The 6,912-nt window shown below is 33.1% G+C and overlaps 1 long non-coding RNA gene across 1 annotated transcript; it reads right to left on the bottom strand.

Annotated features, from left to right (window-relative positions):
• Positions 1–1,031: 1,031 nt before the first annotated feature.
• Positions 1,032–1,661, bottom strand: LOC115963476. The gene is made up of 3 exons (XR_004085845.1): positions 1,564–1,661; positions 1,382–1,452; positions 1,032–1,118 (listed from the first exon to the last, which is right to left on the bottom strand). It is a non-coding gene; the product is annotated as an uncharacterized LOC115963476 (long non-coding RNA).
• Positions 1,662–6,912: the final 5,251 nt, after the last annotated feature.

The raw sequence follows: 6,912 nt of genomic DNA, 5'->3' as shown, positions 1-6,912 counted from the left end.
ATCAGGAAAAATCTAGAGTAATGAAAATAAATAAATAAAAAACCTACGCTAAAACACAAAAAAAAAGCCTAAAAACCCTAGAAAACAGTGGAATTTGGCCTCGAGAGAGTGGGGCTAGTAATCCAAAGGACTAACTAGTCTCGCTTAGAACGTCGTTTACCTTTAGAAAATTATACTATCAAGGCCTAGTTCTACCGCAATTAGAATTCTGCCGAAACTGTAACTACCGAAAACTAACGATTTTTTTTTTTTAAAAAAAATTTCAAGAACGAAATCTAGCCTAGTTTTATGTTACGTGAACAAGGATGGGAGGGGGGTGTTTGAGTATAATGAAAACAATTTTAAGAAAAAAAAAAAACTAAGGAACAACTCAAATTAAATAATCGAAATCAATCAAAACAACAAACCTTGGTCTAAGTCAACATCCACCATCAGAATATTATAGCCGATCATCGATGCAGGTATATATAGGGGTGTGCGCGGGTCGGATTGGGCGGGTAAAGGCTAATATTTCTATCCAATCCGCTACTAGCGGGTTGGGAAAATTCCAATCCGCCACCAACCCACCAAATTCTAAATCCGGCGGATTGGTTACAAATTTTGGCAGTTTCAACTCAGTGGGTTAGGCGGGTTAGGCGGGTTAGGCGGGTTGGCATTAACAATGTATTTTTTTTTTTTTTTTAATTATCACAAACTACAATTTGTTATTGATAATCTCAAAATATAACTAATGCACACAAAAAACTAAAGGTAGATTTCATTGAATAATCTCAATTCCAACACAAACATAGAGTCAATGAAAAAGAGATATATCATCTCTAACAAAAGTAGGCTCTGCCTTACAACTTAGGAAATTTAAAAATAGTAGAATTAAATCAACAAACTCAAAGTCTTAACATTCCCAAAGTCATATCAAGGATTCAAAATAATAACATACCAACATAACAAATAAACTTCAAAATGGTATGGTCTCAAAAGCCATAATGTAATCAAATTAAACCCACTGAAAATAAACTCAATTCTAACAAAAATTCTTCACAAAATAGACTTCATCAATCAACTTCAAGCTTGGTACCACTCCAAAAGTTAAGGTGAACTCCTCCAAAGCAAGTAGCAACCTAATCAATCATCCACAACATAAGATAAAATTAGGAATGTTACTGTTATCTATATAAGATAATGAAAATTGCACATAATCCTAAGTTGCTTTAAGTACAACAATGCCAAATATAATGATGCAATGGTAAATCCCTATGAGCTACACTGGCAACAAGCATTTGAACACTTGATTTTACTCTATTATTATATTGTTAATGTTATAATTTATAATGTAATCAATCTAATCAAGTTTAAGCAAATGAAGATAGAGAATGGATGTTACCTGCCTAAGCCAAGTTCCTCAAAATCAACTAAATCAATTCTCCACATCTCTTATATTTAAAGCCGCAAATTCTGAAATAAAAATATTACATATAATAAACATGTTACTACAATTAATCAAAACGAACTAAATTAAAGTATCCATGAACCAACTTCAACAAATAATTAAAAAAAAAATGTTACCTGACTCAATTTCTTCATATTTTTCTATGTCATCCATAGCCTCTCGAAGGTTGATTGGAATTGGTGAAGACCGCAACCAATTTTGTCCACAAATAAGAGCCTCCACCATCTTTGGAGTTAGAGAACTTTGAAATGGATCAAGTACACGTCCACCAGTACTAAAAGCTGACTCAGAGGCCACTGTGGAGACTGGAACAGCCAAGACATCTCGTGCTATTTGAGAGAGAATTTGATACTTGTGGCTATTAAGCTTCCACCATGCCAAAATATCAAATTCAGCATTGCCTAGACCCTCACAATTTTCTGTCAAAAACCTATCCACTTCAGATTTATTCTCCAAACTTTCTGCCTCCTCCAAGTGTTTCTTATATTGAAAGGCAAATGACTTGCTATCATCTTCCTCCTCATCATCAACATCCATCTCTTCAAAAGTTTGACTTACACTAGGTTTTGCAATATTAGCACTAGTATCCTTTTGAAGATAGTGCTCATATAATTTTTTTAATTTTGCCTCCACCATTGCTGTTAGTTCTTCTGCCTTGGATTTCTCATAAACTTGTTTAAAGGAAAACATGATATATCTCAATTTATAACGAGGGTCTAGCACAACAGCAACATACAACAAAAAATTGATATTTTTAATATTCTCCCAATATTTGTCATATTTCTTTCTCATGCTAGCAGCCATATTCTTTAACATATTATCCTCACTTCTACTTAAAGTCAACAATTTAGATTGCACTAACACAAGTTCATGGAAAAATGCATTAGATGTGACATATAAAGAGCCTGAAAATCGCAAAGTCACCTTATAAAAAAGTTTTAGAAATTGCACAAAGATTCTAGCCTTTCCCCAATCAAGCACATTAGGAGGCCCAATATTCTTTCTCCCCCTCCCTCTTCCTCTCCCATTATCATCCTCAACCCCAACCTCATTCTCATCATTATCATCATCATTGAAATATGAGTCAAATTGTGAGTCTTCCTCTTGTAGCCGCTCAAAAGCATTTTGGAACTTTACAGCTGCCTCCAACATCATATAGGTCGAATTCCACCTAGTTGGAAGATCTAGGCATACTAGACTTTTACTAGGAATTTTTTCACGCTCTACACAATTCTTAAAAGTTTGGAGCCTAGATGGAGAAGACCTAACATATCTCACTGCATTTCTAATCTTAACAACTGATTCATTTTGATCTTTTAAGCCCTCACACACAATAAGATTAACAATATGTGCACAACACCTCATATGCAAAAACTCATTATCCAAAATGGTGGTTTTCCAATCCTTAGTTTTTCTTTTCAGATATTGTATGGCAATATCATTTGAACTTGCATTATCAAGTGTGACTGTAAATATCCTATCTATCCCCCACTCTTGCAAGCACTTCTCAATATGCTTGCCAATTGTGACACCCTTGTGATTAGGAACAATACAAAAATTTAAGATTCTTTTATGCAAGTTCCAATCATTATCAATCCAATGAGCAGTAAGACACATATAGTTAAGATTTTGAATTGATGTCCAAGTGTCAGTGGTTAGGCATACTCGTTGCTTTTGAAATGCTTTTTTCAATTTTTTCTTCTCTTCATAATAAAGATTCATACAATCACGAGCAACAGTGGTGCGACAAGGGATAGTGAACCTAGGTTCCAAAACCTCAACAAAAAACTTAAAGCCTTCCTTCTCTACATGCCTAAAAGGTAACTCATCAACAATTATCATCTTTGCTAGGGCATTCCTAGCAATTTTTTCACTAAACCCCACTGCTTTAAGAGTAGATTGCCCTTCTTCTTTTTTAAGAAAACAAAGTGTCTTTTGTTTTTTGTCTACAACCTTATAAGGGGATGTGGCGCATTGATTATAAAGATGATTCCATAAATTACTAGTCCCATCCCTTTTCCCACGACATCCATAGTCTTTACCACAGTAATTACATGCTGCTCTAGGGTTATTAGGATCACAATCACCCATCATTGAAAAGTGATCCCAAACTTCAGATTTTTTCTTTTTAGGACGCTTAGGAGGAAGTGCATTGGTATTACCTGTGGTTGGAGACTCAGTTTTGTCATTGGGTTTTTCATTGTGGGCACCAGATGTTTCACTCTCCATCACCTATTAAAAAAATTAGACAAAGACAAAGAATAAGATGAACCGTAAGAATATGTAATATATAACAATATAACATATTAACTTGAATATACAATGAACAATAAATACTTGAATATACAATAAATTGCCTCTGCCAGAAATAGAATGGCTTTGCATGTAATATATTAACACTTTTTATATTATATAAATTAATCAAATGATGGAAACTGAAATAAGAAAGACACAAAAACTAAACAATACAAGACAAGAAAGCAAATTGGCAATATCAAGTGTGCTGTTGGTGAAGAGTTGAAAGGATATAAAATAGGTTTCTATTATCACTTTTTATATTATATATATTTCAAATGATGGAAACTGAAATAAGAAAGACACAAAAACTAAACAATAAAAGACAAAATAGCAAATAGGCAATTACCTTTGTGCTACCGGTGAAGAGTTGAAAGGATATAAAATAAGTTTCAAAAAAGTTAAAGAAGAAAAAGGGCAAAACAGTGGCTGAACTGAAGGTGTCGGCAGTGAGAAGAAAAAGTGAGACTTAGAGCATATAAATACCAATAGTATAAATATAATGTATATACGGCTGAAGCAAATGGGGTGGGTGATAGGTAAGAGTGTTTAGGGTTTCAATATTGACTTTTTAGATTTTGTTTAAGGAATTTTTTGAAGGCTGGTTCTGTTTAGGGAATTGATGATTAATTAGCTGTAAAAATTTATTAGGTGAATTGATTAACTTTAAATACTTAACAATTTCAACTAATATATTTTTTTTATGTATGTAAAATTATTAATTAAGCGGGCGGGTTGGGTTGTAGCGGGTTGGCAATTTTTCAATCCATAACCCAATCCAATCCGCAATTTTTGGGGTCTAACCCGCCCAACCCATACCGCCTAACTTAATGACCCGTACATGGCGGGTGGGTCGGTTGCGGGTTGGACGGGTCGGCGGGTTAAGCGGATATTTTGCACACCCCTAAAAGAAACTATACATGGCTTTATTTCCTAGTTATAATCTAGTAAAGGAATTACATGACCTTGTTTCCTAGTTACAATCTACCAACAATAAAAACTACTCTACAAACCTAAGATCTAGGGTTTGGGACACCCATCCTGCCAAGACAAAGTCCGGACTTCTAGACGCTAAATGATCATTAAGTACCTATTAACATACATTGATAAGATGCAACATGTGTTTGAATAATAGATCTAAATTTAAGTCATGAAGTGAGCTTTATGAATCTACTCTCTTTAGAACAAGAGGAAAATAAATAAATAAAAGTATTCTAGATCTATTTTTTATTAGAACATGGAGACTAAATCTAGATCTGTCATTATTATGAAAGAAAAACATGAGATTTAATAGAAAATTTCAAACCTGTTTTTTATTATTGTAGACCACATGAAATTTGATAGAAAAATCTAGATCCATTTTTATTTTGAAAGAAAAGATGAGATTTGATAGAAAAAATTCCAAATCTGTTTTTATTATGATGAAAAACATGAGATTTTGATGAAAGAGTTATAGATTCATAATGGCGACTTCATAAATAATCATGGATGTATATGCAAACAAACATGTGAATTAAGAAAGTATAGAAAAAAGAGGACTTGCAGACTAAGAACTTGCTTGCATGAATTTATTCAATGAGAGGGGATTACTTTAGAGATCAGAGAGATTGAATCTCTCTAAGATCTAAAGTAGCATCACTTAATAGAAAATAAATTTCTAAAGCAGAGCTTCCAGAATTTCTTTAACCTAAGGGGAAGAGGGAGGTCAGGGGTGCTGAATGTTAGGAGGCTGTTATATTTATAGAGGTGTTAGTTGCTTAGAAAATAAGCAAGGGTTGCTTAAAAATTAAGTCAGATCAGCTTAAAAAATAAGCAAAAAAAAAGGAGATTTGGATAAGAGTAAGTTGATTTTTCAAATCTAAACACATTTTAGTATTTTGATTATATCTCTTTACTCAAAATTCGGATTAAACTGAAATTTCGATAGCTGAAGGGAAATTAGATTTTCTACAACTTTGCTAGATATAGCCTTGTCCGAATTTCAACGTTTACTATGCCAAAAGTGCCCTGGAACGTGAATTTGAAAAATTGCTACTTGATTAGCACGTTTTTGAAGTGTTTTCCAAGTCTAAAGCTGTATTTGGACGAATTTTAGAGTTATTTTCATGATAAACCTCATCCTAAAGTGATAATTAGGATTTTTAAAATAATTATTTTGAATATAATTATCCTAAAAGCCTAATTATTTACGGTCTTTAAATATTATCAACTTAATTGTTTTTAATCCCACGCAACAAATCTCACTTTAAGAAAAATACTCCACCAATCACATAAATTCATTTAATTAATTTTAATTAAAAACTAATCAAAATTAATTTCAATTAATCACGTGTGATCAATTCCACCTAAATGAATGCATGCAGACTGTGAAAACTTGATCTTGTGATATCCTTCCATCCGAAGGTCCAATTTGGGAACCATACATATTGATAAGAATGCAAAATGTCATATTTTTCTCCCTTAATATTTAGTCTTTTATAATTATTTGGTACCCAAATATACTCATTATTCTTATATTTTGATTTAGGATGCAAATGGAGGCATTAAGTGCAAAACGTAGTTAATTGGACGATTCTAGGAAGCTTTGACATCGCTTCGTAATCTAGGCATAACTCTCTCATCCGAGCTCCGATTGAGATGATTAAAGATGATATGGAACGCCAAGAAAAAGCTCTACAACTTTCATGTTTTGAGTTTTGAGAGATACTAGCTGCATCAAGGTCAAAATCGGGCTTGAAGTTGCTGCACCTACACTGCTGACGTTCTAGAATGTTCCTTTGTTTGAAATTCTAATACGCGGATCTGATGTGGTTTATTTTTAGAAGTTTCCAAATCTGGTGCACGAAATTTCCAGCTGAAAACACCACTTTCCTAGTTATATTAGGACTCTATTTTATTTATTTTATATTTTTCTTTAATTAGTCAGATTTGGATGTTGTTATTTTAGGATAATATTTAGAATATTCTTAGGAGATCTTATAGGCTTGGAAAAGGGGGAATTAACATGTATAAAGGGGGAGGAAAAATAAGACTTGAGACATGTCTCTCTCTCCCCTCTTCTCTAATTTATCATTCGAGTTTTCATCATGGCCCTACTTGGCTAAACTTTTATTATTCGTTGCAATCTACTGCTAGATTAGATATCAAATCCATAATTGTTTGATCTCTCT

This window comes from Quercus lobata, chromosome 1, assembly GCF_001633185.2.
Source record: "Quercus lobata isolate SW786 chromosome 1, ValleyOak3.0 Primary Assembly, whole genome shotgun sequence".
NCBI lineage: Eukaryota > Viridiplantae > Streptophyta > Magnoliopsida > Fagales > Fagaceae > Quercus > Quercus lobata.
The sequence above is the reverse complement of the archived record's forward strand: the minus strand, read 5'-3'. Positions and strand labels throughout refer to the sequence as shown.